This window comes from Hordeum vulgare, chromosome 7H (genome assembly GCF_904849725.1).
Source record: "Hordeum vulgare subsp. vulgare chromosome 7H, MorexV3_pseudomolecules_assembly, whole genome shotgun sequence".
Lineage (NCBI taxonomy): Eukaryota > Viridiplantae > Streptophyta > Magnoliopsida > Poales > Poaceae > Hordeum > Hordeum vulgare.
In genome coordinates, this window is record NC_058524.1 from 285,168,828 (window position 1) to 285,192,590 (window position 23,763).

Here is a 23,763-nt window from a genome sequence, read left to right on the forward strand (position 1 = left end):
TTCGTAGCTAGTTAACCGTAGCTCCGTTGGAGATGAACCATATATATAAATGGACTAGAACGACGAGTAGAATCACGAGAACCACTTTGTTCTACTGTTTAACAAACATAAAATGTTGTTAGGATAAATCTGGATAGATTATAAAGTTAACGTGTGGGGTCAGTTTGGAGATGATATATGTCGTTTCCGGCCTCATTTAAAATGCCTAGATATGTAGTTTAATTGCGCTTCACCCCTTGCCATGTTTAACAACATTTAATTTTGCCGTGTAAATAAACGGGAGCGAACTAAATAATTAAATATGGAGTTCCGTCAATGTGCAACTCGTTGCATATTGAGCTTCACTTTAAGGTGTAGTGTTTGACTGTTGTTTAATTGCCATGCCATGCTTTGTATATTTGAACCGATCATGCATCATATTAGGGTGTGCATCATGTCGTGCATGTGCCATGGTGAATATCGTGTGTTGATTCTTGTTTCCGGTTTCCTTCTTCTCGATAGAGTTCCGCAGGCGTGTCGGAACATGAGGATCCGTTCGACTACGTCAGTTCGTCTGCTTCACAGAGTCGCTCTTCTTCCCAGCGGGATTACATGCAAGATGATCATTTCCCTAGATACCATTACTATCATTGCCATGCTAGTTGTTGCGTTTATATCGTTATGCCTGTTAAATATCAGCCTCCCAACATTACCATGAAAACCTTCAACCTTTCTACAACCTAGCAAACCATTGATTGGCTATGTTACCGTTTACTTAACTATTGGATAGCGTTTCTAGTTGCAGGTGCAGTTGCTTTCATGTGAAAACATGGGTTCCTTGTTATATCACCATATTAATGCTATTTAAATTAATGCACCTATATACTTGGTAAAAGGAGGAAGGTCTTTCTAGCCTGGTGTTTTGTTCCACCTTTGCCGCCTTACTTTTGGCTACCGGTGTTATGTTCCATAAATGAGCGCTCCTAACATACTTGGGGTTGTAATGGGGACCCCCTAGATTATCGTTTTTGGATAAAGATCGTCTGGCAAGGCCCAACATTGGTATCATATTTTCCCAACATAATAATCCTCATAATACTGAAAAACATAGGGCGTCATGAACCCGAGGAGTAATTCTACATAATACTGGGAGGGCCAGCGCTGATGGTGCTGGTCCAAAACAAAGCCACTTGCGGGGCCACCCGGGGCAACTCAGGGGATGTCTATCCGGCCACCGTACGTAGTGCTCATCCGTCAGGTCCTGAGAACGAGATACGCGGCTCCTATATGGATCGTCGACACGTCGGGCGGCCTTGCTGGACTTTTTTTACCTTTCTCGGGTGCCTTGTGCATGGGATTCCGAGGATTCTTTGGGTTATCTCGAGGTTGAGGTTTTCCAAAAGGAACCCGAGGAGATCATGGGTTTCCCTGATCGAGGTCATTCCATCACAGCTTGTGGTAGTTTGTAATGGACTAGTTGGAGCACCCCTGCACGGTTAAATCTTTCGGAAAGTCGTGCCCACGGTTATGTGGAAACATGGAAACTTTGTTTAACATCCGGTTCTAGATAACTTGAAGTTAACTTAATTAAATTATGCCTACTGAGTGCGTAACCGTCACTGTCACTTTAGTGAGCTCCTTCTCCGATCGACGACACGGTAGGGTTATGTCTAACGTAAGTAGGTGTTCAGGATCATTCATTTGATCATCAGTAGTTCACGTCTGCTGTGCGTAGATCATACCCCTCTTTTATTCTTGTACTCGTAAGTTAGCCACCTCAAATAAATGCTTAGTCGCTTGTTGTAGCCTCACCACTTAACCTTAACTCACCCATTAAGCTTTGCTAGTCTTGATACCTTTGGAAATGAGATTGCTGAGTCCATGTGGCTCACATATTACTACAACACCAGTTGCAGGTACAGGTAAAGAGTTACTTTGACGTGAGCGTGCTGATTGTGCTATTTGGAGTTTCTTCTTCTTCTTCTTCTTCATCAACCTATGATGGGTTCCACGCCGGTAGCTTGGGATAGCAAGGATGGACGTCGTTCTTTTATCGTTGTTTTCGTCCGTAGCCGAACCCTGGTCTTCTTCATGAGGACTGATTATGTTGTTGTACTGATGTGACTCTCATGTAGCTTGTGGCAAGTGTAAGCCAATTCCATATACTCATCTATTTTGTACACGTACTTGTAACCATATCCATTCTTGTGAGACGACGAGATGCGCTTCTATCCCTGTCGAGGCCCTTGCGCCAAAATAAGGATAGGATCGCATCTTCGGTGTTACAAGTTGGTATGAGAGCAGTACCGACATAGGATCCCCCTTGATTGATAGAACTTTGTTGAGTCGAGTCTAGTGAAAAACTGCTTTGAGTCTATTTATATATCGGAGGGTAGGATTTTTTTTTCTCCTCTTCTATGCTGTGGTGAGAAATCTTGACCTCATAATTATAATTCTACCCCTTCTTCTCACTCAGAAAAAAAGGATCACACGGACATTTTTGGAATATATATGATGTCGATGTGACGGAGTTCTGACTTGGTGCTTCCTGTTGTGTTGATATTTTTCCGGGTGTTGAGCTCCAAGGAATTCTTGAGCATATCGTTATCATTCAGATTCTTAGTATCTCGGGATGGAGGATCTTCGAAATTTCTTCGATACTAGTAGTGGCGAGATAACCCCGACATCCCCAGTACTGGTGCAGAGAATTCGGGGGTACCACCATACTTAGTATCATTGTGATTACGAGGATCCGAGATCTCGGGTTATGTGTTGATGGATGTGATACGCTGGATGGGTATTATTATTGCTAGGAGTTGAGTGATGGATTTTACTGCTTGTATACGTGGACCCGATTGCATGACCAGAAATTTCGGGAGTTCTTAGGTGGAAATTCAAGTAGTTACTTATAAGACAATCTTTCAACAGATGCATGATGTGAGGTTGGGGTGCGACATCTAGTGGATACGTTTGTTCACGGTCGTCTTACAATGGTTCTCGTTGTGTCTTAAAGAGTCCTTGTAGCTTGCTACGACTCGGGGACGCTTCGTATGTCGTGTGCACTGCCTTGTACATTATGGCTAATGTAGGATAGAGCACGTGCAAATCTATCCACGAAAATATCAGATGGAATCTCTGTCATGAATTTGTTTTGGCTTGTTTAGTAAGCCCCATCCTTGTTTCATTGGAGTATGGTAATTCAAGTTGCTTCGATGTCAAGTGGTGATTTCATATCTTTCCTTAGAGGTGTTCTCATATTTTTTATGGGAATGCAAATTCTTTTGCTCAATCAAGTTGTCTTTTCAATTCTTCTCAACCGAAGTCATCATGTCAATTGTTTTTCATCCAGTGTTCTTCTCTTCAAGTCAATCTTATCCTTTTCATGATTTGCAAGATATGTCTCTCATTTCTTTCCGGAGTTCGTCTCATCTGTCCCAAGTAGTCTTTGTTTTTCCCCACCCTCCCACCCTTTTCTTCAGTGATTCAGTTATGATCCAAGTGCATTTCATTTCATTGTTTCTTCCGCTATATTCTCTTCCATGTTATATCTGGTGATTCTTTGTGAAGATTATTGGGTGTTCGAGTTCATCATTTCTTCATGTTGTTTTCTTAAACGGTGGATTCAATTCAAGATCTCGGTGTTCACCATATCCTACTCATTTGTTTGGGAATTCTCTTCAAGTCTTTCTTGGTTAGTCATCCATCTCTTTCTACCTGGAGTGTTGAAGGTGTCTCAGAAGTTTCTGGTTTTTAATCCTTTCAATTATTTCAAGGTTCCCAACCTCATCAAGTTTTCAGTTATATCGGTGCAGTATCTCTGTTTCTGAGCAATGTTTTCAACGGTGTTTCTTTTGAGTGGGCCCATAACCCACGGGTTCTTTCCCAGGATCTTTCCTGGCTCTTCTAATATTTTTTGAAGATCTCTAATTCTTTTCAATTATGACGTAAGTATGCATTTCATCAGTTGTATCCCTTCTCCAAGATCTATTTGAATTTACTTTTCATAATTGGATCAACTTTTCCTTGTTCATCATTCCGGAGTGTCTCAGTAATTATTGATGGTGCTTCTTACCAGCGTTCTCAGCTTGGAAGAACGAAGGGGTGTTTCTCTTAAATCTTAACCATTCTATTGAAGATTGTCATCTTAGCTCGTGCTATTCTTCTCAATTGTTGTCTCATGAGTAATTTTTCCTTATCAATCTGGTGCATTTCAGAATTGTTTTGTTTTGTTGATCCTCCGAAGGCCATCATTCAGAAGATTCTTCGTTCTAAGCTTTCATCTTTCAATCTCAAATTCTCCTCAATTGTTGTCTCTTCGTTCGTCTGTTAATTATTCCGGTGCCTCATTCAAGTTTTTGTTAGGCGGCTCAAGATCTGTTCATTCTCAAGGTGTTCTTCAAGATTCTTGTGGGAGAACCTCAAATATTGTTTCTCTTTTATTTCAAATAGTAATTTTTCCTCATTATCCTTTGAGGTGGTGTTATAGCGTTCTTGTTAGTGGAGGAGTCTCGAAGAGAATTTGTTTCAAGAATGAGATATTTAAACCCACCAATTCTATGATCATGAGTTATTTTCAACCCATGATTTCTTCCATTGAGCTATCTTGGTTTAAGTTTCACCTAAAGCTTTTCCTATGGATCGTTGCTATCATGGTGCTTGTCATTAATCCAAGTTCTCTATGTATCCTCTTGGTGTAAGAAGTTTTCCCTTTCTTGTTGCTCTGAATCAATCCTTGTTTCTGTTAGTGGCTGCTTGTCACCTCATTATTTTGGGATGGTTGTTATAAGTCCACTACAAGCTTGTTCTTTCGTTGTTGGGTTTCCAACAACTCCGTTCAATTCTTCTTCATTATTTTCTTCCCAATGATCTAGTTCTGTTTTGTCAAGATCATGCTCTTCCCTTGCTTATCAATTTAGTTGGTTTGTTGTGAATCTTGTCAAGGTTTTGCCATCTTATCAAATTTTGTCCTCTTTTTCCTACCGAAATGCTGCTGAAATTTTGTTTGAATTCTTGATTTTTCTCATGTCTTTCTTCATCCCTTTGCAACCTCTAAGTTTCATGGGTTTCACTCGTTTGTCAAAGAAGCAACTAAGCTTTACCTCCTGCTCTTTCTCATCCTCTTCCCCTTTCATTCTTAGATCTCGAAGCGAGATCTCTTGTTAGTGTAGGAGAGTTGTGACAGCCCGAGACCGACGCTCCAAAAGATTCCCCTCTTATTTTGTTCCTGCTGTGTGATTAGATTGTTTGTCGCATTCATCGTCGCGTCATTCGCATCATCCGCATTGCATCGGCACTCTATTGTCGCGGGTTTTCAAAACATGCATCCGTTGTTAGTTGTCGGTTCTCTCCGTGTTTGTCGTTGACCGTTTTGAGCCCAACCACACTCGCACGCGCCCACGGCATCGTTAAAATATTGTTTTAAAAGTTGTCTGGAAACTATTCTCGGATTGGGTTGAAACTTGGCATGCGGTCTTAATATAGTGTAGGAAGACCGCCTGCCAAATTTCGTTGCAATCGGAGTTCGTTTGATACCCAAACGGTCGACCGTAGCGGCACAATAATCGGATTATCGGTGGATGGTTTTTCGGTGTTTAAACTCTCGTATCTCGGGCTGTGACATTCCCTCTCTTCCACCTAACATATTCTACACAGCCCAACACCACCCACCTAGCCACCCCTCCATTATAGAATGTCGGATCGCAATCCAACAGCTCGAAAACGGAGCAAAAAACCCTAACCCTAACCCATGTCTTTAAATAGACATCAAATCCTCTCTCCTCCTCGATTCTCGTGCCCCAACCCTAGCCCGCAGCTCCTCCTCCCACCTCCAGCCGCAGGGCCGACTCGAGCCTCGGTCAGGCCTGCGAACCCCATCTAGACAACCCCTCCTAAGCCAGCCATATAGCTCCCGAGAGGCTGCAACCCCGGACGCCTTCCACCGCGGTTGGGGAACGTAGTAATTTCAAAAAAAATCCTTCGCCAAACAAGAATCTATTTATGGTGAAACCAGTAACGAGTAATGGGGTAGAGCATATTCATACCTTTGAAGATCGCTAAGCGGAAGCGTTACTAGAACGCGGTCGATGGAGTCGTACTCGCAGCGATTCAGATCGCGGTCGGTTCCGATCTATGTGCCGAATCACGGCACCTCCACGGTCAACACACGTACAGCCCGGTGACGTCTCCCACACCTTGATCCAGCAAGGATGAGGGAAACGTTGAGGGAGAGCTCCAGCAGCACGACGGCGTGGTGGTGGTGGAGCTACGAGGTATTCCGACATGGCTTCGCCAAGCACCGCGGAAGAGGAGGAACAGGAGGAGCAGGGCTGCGCTGAGAGAGAGAGATTTCTATTTTCTCTAAAGGGAAAACCCTCCACTATATACAGGGGGAGAGGGAGGAGGCGCCCACCCTTAGGGTTCCCATTCCCAAGGGGTGCGGCAGCCCCATCTAGGGCAGGGGCGACGGCTAGGGCAAGGTAGAGGTGGTGTGGCGCCCTCTAATGGGCCTTGGGCCCATCTGCGCTAGGGTTCCCCCCCTTCTCCTTTGCTGCGCCTTGGGCCTAGGTGGGAGGCGCACTAGCCCACTCTGGGTTGGTTCCCTTGAACCTTTTGGCCCATGAAGCCTCTTGGGGCTAGTGGCCCCTCCCGGTGGACCCCAGAACCCTTCCGGTGGTCCTGGTACGTTACCGGTGACGCCCAAAACACTTCTGGTGTCCAAAACCTCACATCCTATATATAAATCTTTACCTCCGAAGCTCCTCGTGATGTCCGGGATCTTATCTGGGACTCCGAACAACCTTCGGTAACCTCGTACGCTATTACCATATAACCCAAGCGTCATCGAACCTTAAGTGTGTAGACCCTACGGGTTCGGGAAGCATGCAGACATGACTGAGACACTCTCTGGTCAATAACCAACAGCGGGGTCTGGATATCCATGTTGGTTCCCACAAGTTCCACGATGATCTCATCGGATGAACCGATGAACCACGATGTTGGGGATTCAATCAATCACGTATACAATTCCCTTTGTCTATCGGTATGAACTTGCCCGAGATTCGATCGTCGGTATCCCCATACCTTGTTCAATCTCGTTACCGGCAAGACTCTTTACTCGTTCCGTAGCACATCATCCCATGGCTAACTCCTTAGTCACACTGAGCTCATTATGATGATGTTCTACTGAGTGGGCCCAAAGATACCTCTCCGTTCACACGGAGTGAAAAATCCCGGTCTCGATTCGTGCCAACCCAACAGACACTTTCGGAGATACCCGTAGTGCACCTTTATGGTCACCCAGTTACGTTGTGACGTTTGATACACCCAAAGCACTCCTACGGTATCCGGGAGTTGCACAATCTCACGGTCTAAGGAAAAGATAATTGACATTAGAAAAGCTTTAGCATACGAACAACACGATCTAGTGCTATGCTTAGGATTGGGTCTTGTCCATCACATCACTCTCCTAATGATGTGATGTCGTTATCAATGACATCCAATGTCCATGATCAGTGAAACCAATATCATCCATTGATCAACGAGCTAGCCAACTAGAGGCTCACCAGGGACACGTTGTGATCTATGTATTCACACATGTATTACGGTTTCCGGTTAATACACTTATAACATGAATAATAGACAATTATCATGAACTGGAAATATAACAATAACCATTTTATTATTGCCTCTAGGGCACATTTCCAACAGTCTCTCACTTGCACTAGAGTCAATAATCTAGTTCACATCACTATGTGATTGCAATGAATCCAACACCCATACAGTCAACGGGTCTGAACCTTTCAGATCTGTGTGTGCTTTACAAATGTATATGTCTTCATATAGATACAGCTACCATACACCATTTGGAACTATTCCAAATGACCGCTCCAATATACAAATTCGGTTTACTACTCAGAGTCATCCGGATTACTGACAAAGCTTGCATCGACGTAAGTGCTTTACGACGAACTCTTTAATCACCTCCATGATCGAGAAAATTCCTTAGTCCATTAGTTACTAAGGATAACTTTGACCGATGTCCAGTGATTCATTCCTGGATCACTCTTGTACCCCTTAACTTACTCATGGCAAGGCATAGTTTAGGTGTGGTACCCAGCATAGCGTACTTATAGAGACTATGGCTGATGCATATGGGACGACATTCGTTCTTTCTCTTTCTTCTGCCGTGGTCGGGCTTTTGAGTCTTACTCAAAATTCACACTTATAACACAGCCAAGAACTCCTTCTTTTGCTGATTTATTTTGAACACTTTCAAAAACTTGTCGAGGCATGCATTTTGTTGAAAGTTCTATTAAGCACTTTGATCTATCTCCATAGATCTTGATGCTCACTGTTCAAGTAGCTTATCCAGGTTTTTCCTTTGAAAAACTCCTTTCAAACAACCCTTTATGCTCTCAAGAAATTCTACATTATTTCCGATCAACAATATGTCAACCACATATATTCATCAGAAAATCTATAGTGCTCTGAGTCACTTCTTTGGAAATACAAGTTTCTCATAAACTTTGTATAAAACCAAAAACTTTGATCATCTCATCGAAGTGTATATTCCAATTCCGAGATGCTTGCTCAAGTCCATAGAAGGATCGCTGGAGCTTTGCATACTTGTTAGCACCCTTTAGGGTCGACAAAATCTACTGGTTGTATCACATACAACCTTTCCTCAAGGAAACCGTGAAGAAAACAATACTTTGACATCCTATCTATAAGATTTCATAAATGATGCAGCAATTGCTAACATAATTCCAACAGACTTTCAGCATCGCTACGAGTGAGAAAGTCTCACCGTAGTCAACTCTTTAAACTTTGTCGAAAACATCTTTGCGACAAGTCGAATTTTCTTAATGGTGACTTTTCACCATCACCGTTTGTCTTCCTTTTAAAGACCCATCCATAGTTAATAGTCTTACGATCATCAACTAGTTCTTCCAAAGTCTACACTTTGTTTTCATAGATGGATCCTCCTCTCGGATTTCATGGCCTCCAGCCATTTGTCGGAATCTGGGCCCACCAACGCTTCTCCATTGCTCGTAGGTTCATTGTTGTCCAACAACATGACCTCTAAGAAAGGGTTGCGTTACCACTCTGTAGCAGCAGTACGTGACCTTGTCGGCCTACGAGGTTTGTAGTGACTTAATCCAAAGTTTCATGATCACTATCATTGGCTTCCACTTCAATTGATGTCGGGGGTATAACCCCGGGGTAGGCTCATCAAGCCTACTCCTTTATCTTCAACCAAGAAGGAATAGCAAGGATCATTCTACAAAGCCCAAGTCCCCTTTGCCGGCTAGGAAGCACCTACCGGCGAGGGGCGAAACGGCATACTCTCTTGCCGGCCAGGAAGCACCTGCTGCCTAGAGGCGAGACGGCTACCTCCCTCTCGCCGCCTAGCCCAAGCCGGCCGGCTAGAGGCGAGGCGGCCAACCCCGGGCCAGCTAGTCAAGCGACTAGACGGCTAGGGATCTCAAGTCACATCACACCGTAGATCATGGTGAGACCCTACGGTTAAAGGTGTCTACCCGTCAGCAAAGGTACTGGATTGGGGTGCACGACAGGTACAGCATTGGCGGCCACGCCGCTGACCTCCTCCGGCTCCGATCCATCACCATGCACAGTGTCGGCTGATACATCCATTTTGCATCATGCTTTCATGTTGATATTTATCGCTTTTTGGGCTGTTATTTCACTTCACGGTACAATACTTATGCCTTTTCTCTCTTATTTTGTAAGGTTTACATGAAGAGGGAGAATGCCAACAGCTGGAATTCTGGCCTGAAAAAGGAGCAAGTTTGAGATGCCTATTCTGCGCAACTCCAAAAGTCATGAAAATCAACGATGATTTTTTTTGTATTTTATAAAAAATACTGGGCCGAAGAAGTGTCGGAGGGGCGCCAGCAGGTGGCCACAAGCCTGCTAGGCGCGGCCATCCCCCTGGTCGCGCCTAGGGGGCTTGTGGGCTCCCAGCTAGCCCTCTGGCTCCCCCCTTTTGCAACAAGAAGGGTTTCGGTCTGGAAAAATCAAGGGGAGGCTTTTTGGAGGATTCGCCGCCGCCACAAGGCAGAACTTGAGCAGAACCAATCTAGAGCTCCGGCAGGACGATCCTGCCGGGGAAACTTCCCTCCTAGAGGGGGAAATCGTCGCCATCGTCATCACCAACACTCCTCTCATCGGAGGGGACTCATCACCATCAACATCTTCATCAGCACCATCTCATATCCAAACCCTAGTTCATCACTTGTAACCAATCTCCGTCTCGCGACTCCGTTTGGTACTTGTAAGGTTGCTAGTAGTGTTAATTACTCTTTGTAGTTGATGCTAGTTGGATTACTCGGTGGAAGAGTTTATGTTCAGATCTTTGATGCTACTCATTACCTCTCTGGTCATGATTATGATTATGCTTTGTGAGTAGTTACTTTTGTTCCTAAGGACATGGGATAAGTCATGCTATAAATAGTCATGTGAATTTGGTATTTGTTCGGTAATTTGATGTGTTGTATGTTGTTTTTCCTCTAGTGGGGTTATGTGAATGTCGACTACATAACACTTCACCATTATTTGGGCCTATAGGAAGGCATTGGGAAGTAGTAAGTAGATGATGGGTTGCTAGAGTGATAGAAGCTTAAACCCTAGTTTATCCATTGCTTCGTAAGGGGCTGATTTGGATCCACTAGTTTAATGCTATGGTTAGAATTGTCTTAATTCTTCTTTTGTAGTTGCGCATGCTTGCGAGAGGGGTTAATCATAAGTGGGATGCTTCTCCAAGTAAGGGCAGTACCCAAGCGCCGGTCCACCCACATATCAAACTATCAAAGTGACGAACGCGAATCATATGAACATGATGAAAACTAGCATGACAGAAATTCCCGTGTGTCCTCGGGAGCGTTTTTCCTTCTATAAGACTTTGTCCAGGCTTGTCCCTTGCTACAAAAGGGATTGGGCCAATTTTCTTCACCGTTGTTACTTTTGGTACTTGCTACTTGCTACGAATCATCTCACCACACAACTACTTGTTACCGATAATTTCAGTGCTTGCAGATATTACCTTGCTGAAAACCACTTGACAAATCCTTCTGATCCTCATTGGGTTCGATACTCTTACTTATCGAAAGGACTACGATAGATCCCCTATACTTGTGGGTCCTCAAGACTCTTTTATGGGGCCGTTGCCAGGGAGTGAAGCGCCTTTGGTAAGTGGAAATTGGTAAGGAAACATTCATATAGTGTGCTGAAATTTATTGTCACTTGTCACTATGGAAACTAATCCTTTGAGGGGCTTGTGCGGGGTATCTTCACCTCGAACGGAAGCACAAAGAGTTGCTCCTCAACCTGCTGCACTTACTGAAAATATTTGCTTTGAATTTTCTTCGGGTATGCTTGAGAAACTGCTGGCTAATACTTTTACAGGAGATGGAACATCACATCCAGACTTGGATCTAATCTATGTAGATGAAGTTTGTGGTTTATTTAAGCTTGCAGGTTTGCCCGAGGATGAGGCCAAGAAGAATGTCTTTCCCTTATCTTTGCGGGATAAGGCGTTGACATGGTACAGGCTATGTGATGATACTGGATCATGGGACTACAATCGGTTGAAATTGGAATTTCATCAAAAGTTTTATCCTACGCATTTAGTACATCGTGATCAGAATTATATTTATATTTTTTGGCCTCGTGACAGAGAAAGCATCGCTCAAGCTTGGGGGAGGTTTAAATCAATGTTATATTCATGCCCCAACCATGAGCTCTCGAGAGAAATTATCATTCAGAACTTCTATGCTCGGCTTTCTCATGATGATCGCTCCATGCTTTACACTTCTTGTACCGATTCTTTTATGAAGAGAGATATTGACTTCAAATGGAATTTATTGGAGAGAATTAAACGCAACTCTGAAGATTGGGAGCTTGAATAAGATAAGGAGTTAGGTATGAATTTCAAGTTTGATTGCGTTAAATCCTTTGTTGAAACAAGTACCTTTTGTGATTTTAGCGCTAAGTATGGACTTGACTCTGAGATGGTAGCTTCATTGTGTCAATCATTTGCTCCTCATATTGATCTCCCCAAAGAGAAGTGGTTTAAATATCATCCTCCCTTAGAAGTCAATGTAGTTAAACCCAATCTAGTTGAAGAGAGAGTCATTTCCTATAATGATCCTATTGTTCCCAGTGCTTACATTGAGAAACCACCTTTCCCTGTTAGGATAAAGGATCATTCTAAAGCTTCAACTGTGATATGTAGAGGCTACATTAGAACACCTACACGCCCTGTGAAAATTAGAGTTGAACCTAGAATTTCTATTATCAAAGATCTCATGTCCGATAATGTTGAGGGACATAATATTCACTTTTGTGAAGATGCTGCTAGAATTGCTAAACCTCGCGCTAGAGACAAACATAGGCCTGTTATTGGCACGCCTGTTGTTTCTGTTAAGATAGGAGATCATTGTTATCATGGTTTATGTGACGTGGGTGCTAGTGTTAGTGCAATACCTCAATCCTTATATGATGAAATCAAAGACGAGATTGCACCTATTGAGATAGAACCTATTGATGTCACTATTCATCTTGCCAATAGAGATACTATCTGCCCTGTGGGAATTGTTAGGGATGTTGAAATCTTGTGTGGTAAAACAAAGTATCCTGCTGATTTCCTCGTTCTTGCTACCGCACAAGATAGCTCTTGTCCCATCATATTTGGCAGACCCTTCCTCAATACTATCAATGCTCATATTAACTGTGAGAATCAAACTGTCACTGTTGGCTTTGAAGGTGTGTCACATGAGTTCAATTTCTCCAAGTTTGGTAGACAACCTCATGAAAAAGAGTTGCCTAGTAAGGATGAAACTATTGCCTTAGCTTCTATTGATGTGCCTCCTACTCATCCCTTAGAGCAATACTTGCTTGAGCATGAAAATGATATGCATATGGATGAAAGGGATGAGATAACTTGCCTTAGGAATAACTTGCCTGTTGAACTGCTTGGGGATCCACCCCCACCAAAGGGTGATCCTGTCTTTGAGCTTAAACAGTTGCCTGATACTCTTAAGTATGCTTATCTTGACGAAAAAGAGATATATCCTGTTATTATTAGTGCTAGCCTCTCAGAGCATGAAGAAAAGAAGTTATTAAAAACTGTGAGGAAGCACCATGCTGCTATTGGATATACTCTTGATGATCCTAAGGGCATTAGTCCCACTCTATGCCAGCACAAGATTAAAATTGATCCTGATTCCAAGCCAGTTGCTGACCATCAACGGAGATTAAATCCTAAGATGAAAGAGGTAGTAAGAAAATAAATACTAAAGCTCTTGGAAGCAGGTATTATCTATCCTGTTGCTCATAGTGATTGGGAGAGTCCGGTGCATTGCTTCCCTAAGAAGGGAGGCATTACCGTTGTCCCTAATGATAAGGATGAATTGATCCCACAGAGGATTATCACTGGCTATAGGATGGTGATCGATTTTAGGAAATTGAATAAAGCCACTAGGAAAGATCATTACCCTTTGCCTTTTATCGACCAAATGCTAGAAAGACTGTCTAAACACACACACTTCTGCTTTCTAGACAGTTATTCTGGTTTCTCCCAAATACCAGTTGCACAAGCTGATTAGGAGAAAACCACTTTCACCTGCCCTTTCGGTACCTTTGCTTATAGACGTATGCCTTTTGGCTTATGTAATGCACCTGCCACCTTTCAAAGATGTATGATGGCTATATTCTCTGACTTTTGTGAAAAGATTGTCGAGGTTTTCATGGATGACTTCTCCGTTTACGGGTCTTCTTTTGATGATTGCCTCATCAACCTTGATCGAGTCCCGCAGAGATGTAAAGACACCAATCTTGTCTTAAATTGGGAGAAGTGCCACTTTATGGTTAATGAAGGCATCGTCTTAGGACCTAAAATTTATGAAAGAGGTATTGAAGTCGATAAGGCTAAGGTTGATGCAATCGAGAAAATGCCATACCCCACAGATATCAAAGGTATAAGAAGTGTCCTTGGTCATGTTGGTTCCTATAGAAGGTTCATTAAAGACTTCTATAAGAATTCTAGGCCCCTTACAATCTCTTGCAAAAGTATATTCCTTTTGTTTTTGACGATGATTGTGAGGAAGCCTTCGAAATACTTAAGAAGGCTTTGATAACTCCACCTATTGTTCAACCACCTGATTGGAACTTACCTTTTGAAATCATGTGTGATGCTAGTGATTAGGTTGTTGGTGTTGTCCTAGGTAAAAGAGTTGATAAGAAGTTGAATGTTATTCACAATGCTAGTAAAACTCTAGACAGTGCCCAAAGAAACTATGCCACTACGGAAAAGGAATTTTTAGCAGTCATGTTTGCATGTTAAAAGTTCAGGTCTTACATAGTTGATTCCAAAGTCACTATTCACACTGATCACGCTGCTATTAAGTACCCCATGGAGAAGAAAGACGCTAAACCTAGACTTATCAGATGGGTTCTCTTACTACAAGAATTTGATTTGCATGTTGTAGACAGGAAGGGTGCTGATAACCCCGTAGCAGATAACTTGTCTAGAATGGAGAATGTTCTTGATGACCCACAACCTATTGATGATAGCTTTCCTGATGAGCAATTGAATGTCATCAATGCTTCACGTAGTGCACCGTGGTATGCTGATTATGCAAACTATATCGTTGCCAAATATATACCACCTAGTTTCACATACCAACAAAAGAAGAAATTCTTCTTTGACTTGAGACATTACTTTTGGGATGATCCTCACCTTTATATGGAAGGAGTAGATGGTGTTATTAGACGTTGTGTACCTGAACATGAACAGGGACAGATCCTACAGAAGTGTCACTCCGAGGCCTACGGAGGACACCATGCAGGAGATAGAACTGCACACAAGGTATTGCAATCAGGTTTCTATTGGCCCACTCTTTTCAAGGATGCCCGTAAGTTTGTCTTGTCTTGTGACGAATGTCATAGAATAGGTAATATCGGTAAACGTCAGGAAATGCCTATGAACTATTCACTTGTCATTGAACCATTTGATGTTTGGGGCTTTGATTATATGGGACCTTTCCCAAAATCCAACGGGTATACTCATATCCTAGTTGCTGTTGATTATGTCACTAAGTGGGTAGAAGCTATCCCCACTAGTAGTGTTGATCACAACACCTCTATCAGGATGCTTAAAGAAGTTATTTTTCCTAGATTTGGAGTCCCTAGATATCTAATGACCGACAGTGGTTCACATTTCATTCGTGGTGCTTTCTGTAAAACGCTTGCTAAGTACGATGTCAACCATAGAATTGCGTCTCCCTATCACCCTCAGTCCAGTGGTCAAGTAGAGCTAAGCAATAGAGAGATTAACTGATTCTGCAAAAGACTATTAACAGGTCTAGAAAGAATTGGTCTAAGAAGCTCGATGATGCACTGTGGGCTTATAGAACTGCCTATAAGAATCTGATACGTCTCAAACGTATATTTTTTTTTTGATGATTTCACGCTGCTATCTTGCCTCTTTGTATGTTTTATGTACCTTTTTATATCTTTTTGGGACTAACTTATTAATTCAGTGCCAAGTGTCAGTTCCTGTTTTTTTCGTGTTTTTGACTCTTTTCAGATGTGATTTTCGAACGGAGTCCAAACGGAAGAAAAACCCCGAAATGATTTTTTCTGGAACGGAAGAAGTCCAGGGGGCTTTTGGGCCAAGCCAGGTGGGCTCCAGGGAGCCCACAAGCCCCCACTCTGCCACCAGGGGGAGGCGGCGGTGGACAGGCTTGTGGCCTCCCTGGCCGCCCCCTGACCTAGGTCTTTGGCCTATAAATTCCCAAATATTTTCCCGCCGCCGCAAGCTTCCATGTCCGCGAAATCTCATCTGGAGACCCTTCCCGTCGCCCTGCAGGAGGGGACTTCGGAGTTGGAGGGCTTCTTCATCATCATCATAGCCCCTCCAATGACTCGTGAGTAGTTCACTTCAGACCTACGGGTCCGTAGTTAGTAGCTAGATGGCTTCTTCTCTCTCTTGGATCTTCAATACACAGTTCTCCATGATCTTCATGGAGATCTATCTGATGTAATCTTGTTTGGCGGTGTGTTTGTCGAGATCCGATGAATTTTGGACTTGTGATCAGATTATCTATGATATATATTTGAGTCTTTGCTGAATTGTTATATGCATGATTTGATATCCTTGTAAGTCTCTCCGAGTCTTGGGTTTTGTTTGGCCAACTAGATCTGTGATTCTTGCAATGGGAGAAGTGCTTGGTTTTGGGTTCTCCCATGTGGTGACCTTTCCCAGTGACAGTAGGGGAAGCAAGGCACACATCAAGCAGTTCCCATCAAGGGTAAAAAGATGGGGGTTTTATCATTGATTTGAGATTATCCCTCTACATCATGTCATCTTGCTTAAGGAATTACTCTATTCTTATGGACTTAATACACTAGATGCATGCTCGATAGCGGTCGACGTGTGGAGTAATAGTAGTAGATGCAGAAAGTATCTGTCTACTTGTTTCGGACGTGATGCCTATGGAAATAATCATTGCATAGATATCGTCACGCCTCTGCATAGTTTTATCAATTGCTCGACAGTAATTTTTTCACCCACCGTCTAGTTTCTTTCATGAGAGAAGCCACTAGTAAACACTACGACCCCCGGGTCTATTCACATCCATCGTTTACAACTCCGCTTTTACTTTGCTTTGTTACTTTGTTGCTTTCAGTTCTCACTTGGCAAACAATCTATAAGGGATTGACAACCCCTTCATAGCGTTGGGTGCAAGCTTTTGTGTTTGTGCAGGATCTTGAGATACTCCTCCGCCGGATCGATACCTTGGTTCTCAAACTGAGGGAAATACTTACCTCCGTTCTGCTACATCATCCTCTCCGCTTCGAGGGAACACCAACGCAGAAGGATTCCTGGTGTCGTCAATGTGCCCATTTCTGGCGCCACTGGAAGGTCTTTTGTGCAGCAGCAGAGCGGACATCAGAATCATTCTTGCGCCATTGACGGGGATCCTTTTGAAACATCAAAAGTATTTCTCGCACCGTTGCTGGGGAGGAGGATCGCTTGCCGAGGAGATCAAGACAAGAGTAATCTCCCGTCAACACGCCTATTTCTGGCGCCGTTGCCGGGGAGGAGAAATCAAGATCTATCCAAGTAGGTCTCACAAACTCTTCTCTTTCATTTACTTTTGTTGCCAGTTGCCTCTCGTTTTCCTCTCCCCCACTTCACATTTGCCGTTTTCATTCGCCTTTCGCTTTCGCTGTCTTCTTTTGCCCGTTTCACTCTCTCTTCCTGCTCGTTTGTGTGTGAGATAGTCCATCAATGGCTAGACCCACCACTCCAAACGACACCCCTGAAAATGAAGTTCTCAATTTCAGGCAGAATGAGGAAGAAAATTTGAAGGACGCTTGGTACAGGATTTGCAATGCTCAAAGTAGATCTACTCGTAAGCAATCCACTACCGTCCTCCTTCGCGGTTTCTATGTTGGAATTTCTCCTTGGAATAGGTATATCCTTGATACCATTTTAGGCGGGAACTTTTTGGGGAGCCATACTATTGACTCCTATAGAGCTATCATTAATTTGGTAGGCTCACCCCCGCTCATGGTTAATGGAACTATCTTGACCTTGGAACACGTGATGCAAAGGCTTGACGCTATTGAAAACAAAATTGCCACAGTTGAACTTATTGTGGGTTTGGATAGAAAGATCCACTATCAAATCTCTTAGTACAGATCCAAAGTGGGAAACTTTTTGAAAAATTTAAAGGAGAAGGAACTTATAGTTAATGATTCTTCTAGAACGGGCAAATTAGAAGATGTCATAACCAACTTGGGTTCCGCTTTTGCCGCTGTGCAGAATACTCCAAAACTTACTCTCAAAAAGACCGCCAAACCTGTTTTTGTTCCTAAAGCTAGTGGTGAGTCATCTCATAAAGATGAAAATCTTAAGATGATAAATGATCACGCTACCTATGGTTTGAGTACCAAAGATGACTATACGTGATTCCATCACTTTCGCCTAGCTAAGGGCGTTAAACAAAAGCGCTTGTTGGGAGGCAACCCAACGAATTTATCCTCTTTCTTTCTGTTTTGTGTTTTCCACACTTTCATAACTCTGTTGTGATTGTGTTTTTTGTGTTTCTTTTTGCGTTTGTGCCAAGCAAAACCGTTATGATTAGTCTTGAGGATGAGCGTTTGGTCATGCTGGGAAAGACAGAAACTTTCTGCTCACGAAAAGAATTTTCATTTATTTTCTGTACGAGATTTTGAGTTGATTCTTGTTGCTCCTGATTTCTACGCAAAGTCTTCAGACTGTAGTAATGTTTCAGAAATTTTGAAATAACATAGGTATACAAAACATACGGATTGCTACAGACTGGTCTGCTGTTAACAGATTCTGTTTTTGTTGTGTTGGTTGCTTATTTTGATGAAACTATGGATAGTATCGGGGGGTATTATCCATGGAAGATTGAAAGTACAGTAACCCAACATCATCACAAGTAGAATTTCAGTTTGCTACAGTACCTAAGGAAGTGGTGGTTTGCTTTCTGCTTAAGTTTCGTGTTGTGAAGTTTTCAAGTTTTGGGTGAAGTTCTTATAGACAAAAAGATCAAGAGTGCCAAGAGCTCAAGCTTGGGGATGCCCAAGGCACCCCAAGAGATTCAAGGATGCCGTAAAATCCTAAGCTTGGGGATGCACCAGGAAGGCATCCCCTTTCTCGTCTTCAATCCATCGATAACGTTACTTGGGGCTATATTTTTATTCACCACATGTTATGTGTTTTTGCTTGGAGCGTCTAGTATCGTAGGAGTCTTTTATTTTTGTTGTGTCACAATCATCCTTGCTGCACACCTAGAGAGAGAGACATGGACACACCGTGATTTTGTCGAGCTTCACTTATATCTTTTGGTAGACAATTCAGCTCACATATGCTTCACTTATATCTTTTGAGCTAGATACTTTTGCTCTATGTGCTTCACTTATATCTTTTAGAGCACAGCGGTGCGTGGCTTGGTAGTTGATCTATGCTTTGAAAGTAGTCTCAGAAAGGGGTAGTTATCCAAAGGGATACGAAAACTTCCACCTTCATGTGCATTGAATAGTTAGAGAAGTTTGATTCATCTCAGTTAGTTTTGAGTTGTGGTTATGGTAATATTAAACTCATGCTAGTAAGGTGTTGTGGATCTAGAAATACTTGTGTTGAAGTTAGTGATTCACGTAGCATGCACGTATGGTGAACCGCTATGTGATGAAATCTGAGCATGATTAGTCTATTGATTGTCATCCTTTGCGTGGCGGTCGGGATCGCGCCATGGTTTATACCTACCAACCCTTCCCCTAGGAGTATGCGTTGAATGCTTTGTTTCGATTACTAATAGAACTTTTGCAACAAGTATATGAGTTCTTCATGACTACTGTTGAGTCCATGGTTTAGATGCACTTTCACCTTCCACCATCACTATCTTCTTAGTGCCGCGCAACTTTCGCCGGTGCACAAAACCCACCATTAGCCTCCCTCAAAACAGCCACCATACCTACCTACTATGGCTTTTTCAAAGTCATTCCGAGATATATTGCCATGCAACTACTACCATGACTTGTGCCACCAAGTCTAAATTGCCATTGCATGATTGTAAGATAGCTAGCATGATGTTTCCATTGATGTCTATGCCATGCTAGATCATTACCACGGTACACTACCGAAGGCATTCCATATAGAGTCATAGTTGCTCTAAGTGTTGAGTTGAAAGTGTGATGATCATCATTATTGGAGCATTGTCCCATATGAGGAAATAAAAGAGGCCAAAGAAGCCCATAAAAAAAGAGGCCAAAGACCCCACCAAAATAAAAAAATGAGACAAAAAGAGAGAAGGGACAATGCTACCACTTTTTCCACACTTGTGCATATTAAGCACCATGATCTTCATGATTGAGAGTCTATCGTTTTGTCACCACCTTATAGCTAGTGGGAATTTTTCATTAAATAACTTGGCTTGTATATTCCAATGATAGGCTTCCTCAAAATTGCCTTAGGTGTTCGTGAGCAAGCAAGTTGGATGCACACCCACTAGTTTTCTTTAAGAGCTTTCACATATATACTTGTAGCTCTAGTGCATCATTTGTATGGAAATCCCTACTCATTCACATTGATATCTATTGATGAGCATCTCCATAGCTCATCGATATGCCTAGTTAATGTGACTATGTTCTCCTTTTTTGTCTTGCAACCTCCACCACATTCCACACCATCTATAGTGCTATAACCATGGCTCACGCTCATGTATTGCGTGAGAGCTGAAAATGTTTGAGAAAGTAAAGGTGTGAAACAATTACTTGGCCAATACCGGGGTTGTGCATGATTTAAATTCGTTGTGCAATGATGATAGAGCATAGCTAGACTATATGCTTTTGTAGGGATAACTTTCTTTTGGCCTTGTTATTTTGAAAGTTCATGATTACTTTGCTAGTTTGCTTGAATTATTATTGTTTCCACGTCAATAGGAAACTATTGTTTTGAATCTAATGGATCTGAACATTCACGTCACATAAGAGGAATTCCAAAGGACACCTATGCTAGGTAGCATGAAAGCATCAAAAATTCATTCTTGTCACTTCCCTACTCGAGGACGAGCAGGAGTTAAGCTTGGGGATGCTTGATACGTCTCAAACGTATCTATAATTTTTGATGATTTCACGCTGCTATCTTGCCTTCTTTGTATGTTTTATGTACCTTTTTATATATTTTTGGGACTAACTTATTAATTCAGTGCCAAGTGCCAGTTCCTGTTTTTTCCGTGTTTTTGACTCTTTTCATATCTGATATTGGAACGGAGTCCAAACGGAAGAAAAACCCTGAAATGATTTTTTTCCAGAACGGAAGAAGCCCAGGGGGCTTTTGGGCCAAGCCAGGTGGGCTCCAGGGAGCCCACAAGCCCCCACTCCGCCACCAGGGGAGGCGGCGGTGGGCAGGCTTGTGGCCTCCCTGGCCGCCCCCTGGCCTAGGTCTTTGGCCTATAAATTCCCAAATATTCTGCAAAAAATCAAGGGAGCCTCGAAAATACTTCTCCGCCGCTGCAAGCTTCCGTTTTCACGAGATCTCATCTGGAGACTCTTCCCGGTGCCCTGCCGGAGGGGACTTTGGAGTTTGAGGGATTTTTCATCATCATCATCACCCCTCCAATGACTCGTGAGTAGTTCACTTCAGACCTACGGGTCCGTAGTTAGTAGCTAGATGGCTTCTTCTCTCTCTTGGATCTTCAATACAAAGTTCTCCATGATCTTCATGGAGATCTATCCGATGTAATCTTCTTTGGCGGTGTGTTTGTCGAGATCCGATGAATTGTGGACTTGTTATCAGATTATCTATGATATATATTTGAGTCTTTACTGATTTCTTATATGCATGATTTGATATCCTTGTAAGTCTCTCCGAGTCTTGGGTTTTGTTTGGCCAACTAGATCTATGATTCTTGCAATGGGAGAAGTGCTTGGTTTTGGGTTCTGCCATGTGGTGACCTTTCCAAGTGACAGTAGGGGCAGCAAGGCACACATCAAGCACTTGCCATCAAGGGTAAAAAGATGGGGTTTTTACCATTGGTTTGAGATTATCCCTCTAGATCATGTCATCTTGCTTATGGACTTAATACACTAGATGCATGCTGGATAGCGGTCGACGTGTGGAGTAATAGTAGTAGATGCAGAAAGTTTCGGTCTACTTGTTTCGGACGTGATGCCTATAGAAATAATCATTGCATAGATATCGTCACGACTCTGCATAGTTCTACCAATTGCTCGACAGTAATTTGTTCACCCACCGTCTACTTGCTTCCATGAGAGAAGCCACTAGTAAACACTACGGCCCCCGGGTCTATTCACATCCATCGTTTACAACTCCGCTTTTACTTTGCTTTGTTACTTTGTTGCTTTCATTTCTCACTTGGCAAACAATCTATAAGGGATTGACAACCCCTTCATAGCGTTGGGTGCAAGCTTTTGTGTTTGTGCAGGATCTTGAGATACTCCTCTGCCGGATTGATACCTTGGTTCTCAAACTGAGGGAAATACTTACCTCCGTTTTGCTACATCATCCTCACCGCTTCGAGGGAACACCAACGCAGAAGGATTCCTGGTGTCGTCAACGTGCCCATTTCTGGCGCCACTGGAAGGTCTTTTGTGCAGCAGCATAACGGACATCAGAAGCATTCCTGCGCCATTGACGGGGATCCTTTTGAAACATCAGAATCCCATGGGCATGTCTCCGTACAAAATGGTGTACGGTAAAGCATGTAATTTTCCTCTTGAGCTAGATCATAAAGCTTATTGGGCAATCAAAGAGCTCAACTTTGATTTCAAACTTGCTGGTGAGAAGAGGTTATTTGACATTAGCTCGCTTGATGAATGGAGAACTCAGGCATATGAAAATGCCAACTTGTTGAAAGAAAAGGTTAAGAGGTGGCATGATAAGAGGATACAAAAACGTGAGTTCAATATAGGTGATTATGTCTTGCTATATAATTCTCATTTAAGATTTTTTGCACGCAAGCTTCTCTCTAAATGGGAAGGTCCCTATATTGTTGAGGAAGTATATCGTTCCAGTGCTATCAAGATCAACAACATGGAAGGTAATTGTCCGAGAGTTGTAAATGGGCAGAGAATCAAGCATTATATCTCAAGTACTCCCATAAATGTTGAAAGCAATATTATCAATACCATAACTCCAGAACTAAGGGATATTTATCAGCCTGTTTCACACTCCGAAAACGAAGAGGTATGTGATTCGGTAAGAAAACAGACTCCAAAACTTTTCGAGTAGGAATTTTTCTCCGTTTTGGAATATTTGAAAAAATAGAAAAATTGGAAGTAGTCCGGAAAGCGCGCGAGGAGGCGACAAGCCTGCCAGGCGCGGGCCCACCCCCTGGTCGCGCCTGGGGGCTTGTGGCCACCTCGTGCGCCTCCCGGACTCCATTTTCGTGCGGAGTACTCCTTGTGGTCTAGAAAAAATCATTATATACTCTCCCGAAAGGTCTGACCCTTGTATCACGCAAATTTCGTCTGTTTTCGTTTCGAGCCTGTTTCTGTTGCAGATCTAGATCGCTATGACGTCCCCAAAAGCCCCGAAGGACAAGATCTTCGAAAAGGTCATCAAGCCCTACCTCTCGGGAGTGTTGCAACACCCTCAATCTATCGAGATGCGTGAGGGGATGTTGCACATCCGTGATGTTGAGGGGCCCAAGAAGACCGGAAGCATGGAGGCGAGGCTCGAAGCAATGGAGCAACAGGTCTTCAAGTGCCAAGGCATGGTGGAGCGTGGACTCAACGCCAACCACATGATGATCACGGAGTTCACCAGCAAGCACAGAATTGATGCCAATGACATTGGGAAGCACCTCTCCAGGCTCTATGACAGGATTGATCACCTCCAGGCCCAGATCTATGACCTGCAAAACCAAAACTATGAGTATGAGTATAGATTTAAATCAATACGGTTGGCTGGAGATTTGAGGATTTCGGAGACTCATTCATCTTTCCATGATGGAGCACCTATGCCTTGGAAGACGGAGGATCAAACCCATGTTGCAACAACTCCACCACCATCACCTCCAAAGGAAGACAACTGAGCATGGGTATGGGCAATCCCCTTGGCTTGTGCCAAGCTTGGGGAGTTACCCCGGTATCGTATCACCATCACATATTTTACCTTTACCTTTGGTTTAGTTTCTTCCTTTTCAGTTTTCTCTTTCTTTTGTGGAATAAAGGTCTTAGTGTTTTAGTCTTGAGTTTTGCTTTGTG